We start from the raw sequence: 1416 nt of genomic DNA, 5'->3' as shown, positions 1-1416 counted from the left end.
GGAGGGGGAGGGGAGGGGGTAGGGTGGTGCTGAGTTAGACAGATCAAAGGCATTCCACGAGCCCCTCATAAAATTTTCCGCGCCACGCCGTGCCGTTGTGTGGGGGTGGCGGGCTCGGTGGCGGGCGCAGCAGGAGCCCTGCGGCGCCTGCAAAATCCCTGTGAGGAAGAGAGAGGGAGGAAAAGAGAGACAGAGAGAGCACGCGCGAGCAGCGAGACAGATGTTTGAAAATCATCCAGAGTAACGTGCTGCGTTTGCTCCGGCCGGACCGGGGGGCCAAATCCATGTCGATGCACGAGTGTTTTATTGCAAGGTACTGTGAGAATACGATTCAATTCACCAATAATACCTGGCGATTGATTTACAGCCTTGTAAATGTGTAAATTACAGGAGCGAGACGAGCGCGCGGTGCTCGGGCCGCCTGGGAGATAGGCCGTACCGCGTGGCTCGCGCGCTCGACGGGACGGCCTACCTGCAAGGCGCCGTGGGCGAGGCGGCCGCGCGGCCGAGCCTCGGGCCGGGGCCCCCGTCGGCTGGGTATCGCTCTTTTAGCGACTAGGTAGTCCACGCTCACCTCCCCCGGTTTGCAGTAGCGCCAAACGTCCGGGTTCAGTACATTTTCGGTCCAGGCTGACCCAGCTGATCTCCCACCAAAGGAACCCAAAAAACGTATCCCTGGCCCTGCACCCGGACGTTTGGCGCCACCGCCGACCCGGGAGAGAGGTGAACAGTCGCTAAAAGAGCGATACAGCGGCTAAGTCCCGGCCGACCCCTCACTTAAGGAACCCCCAAAAAGTTGTCGCCATCTTTTGATATGTTGTTCCACGCACTTCAAAACGCACAAATCAGTGCATGTGTTGTGAATTTTTTTTTTTTGCCGTCAGCGAATGCGTAGAATGGTTCGTTCCCTGGAGCGGCTACCCGTATCTCGCCTCTCTGGCTCAGTCGGTAGAGCGCCCGCCCAGAATGTCGGGGGTCGACGGTTCGACTCCAGGCTCGGCAAGATTTTTCGCCCTCCGTTTGCCGCTGGTGTAAGGCCTCAGAGCCGACCTGAAGTTCAAGTAGAGTTGGAACACGGCACACCTCCGTTGGCTGGGTAGCTCTGGTGGCAGGGTCGCTGTTACTGTCGAATTGACTCGGCGCTCGGGGTTGTGGGTTCGAATCCCGCGTACCCCTGATGGTAAGGCCTCTGAATCTGGGTTTCAGTCTTGCTCACCTTGCGACACCCGTAAGTCCAACAACCAAAAAGTACCGGGCCGGTTCTGACGAATTGCGCGTCATAGCGGCCGCTGCGGATAAAGCTCCGGTTCCCTCGATCACCGAAGACGCCCACAGACTAAGCCTGCACTGTAAATCGAAAAAGGAACATCGGGGGTTTGTACCCTTTTGAAAAGGCAACAAATCGCGTTTCCTACC

Source organism: Frankliniella occidentalis, unplaced genomic scaffold (genome assembly GCF_000697945.3).
Source record: "Frankliniella occidentalis isolate FOCC.00 unplaced genomic scaffold, Focc_3.1 Scaffold9, whole genome shotgun sequence".
Lineage (NCBI taxonomy): Eukaryota > Metazoa > Arthropoda > Insecta > Thysanoptera > Thripidae > Frankliniella > Frankliniella occidentalis.
This window is presented reverse-complemented; position numbering follows the sequence as displayed.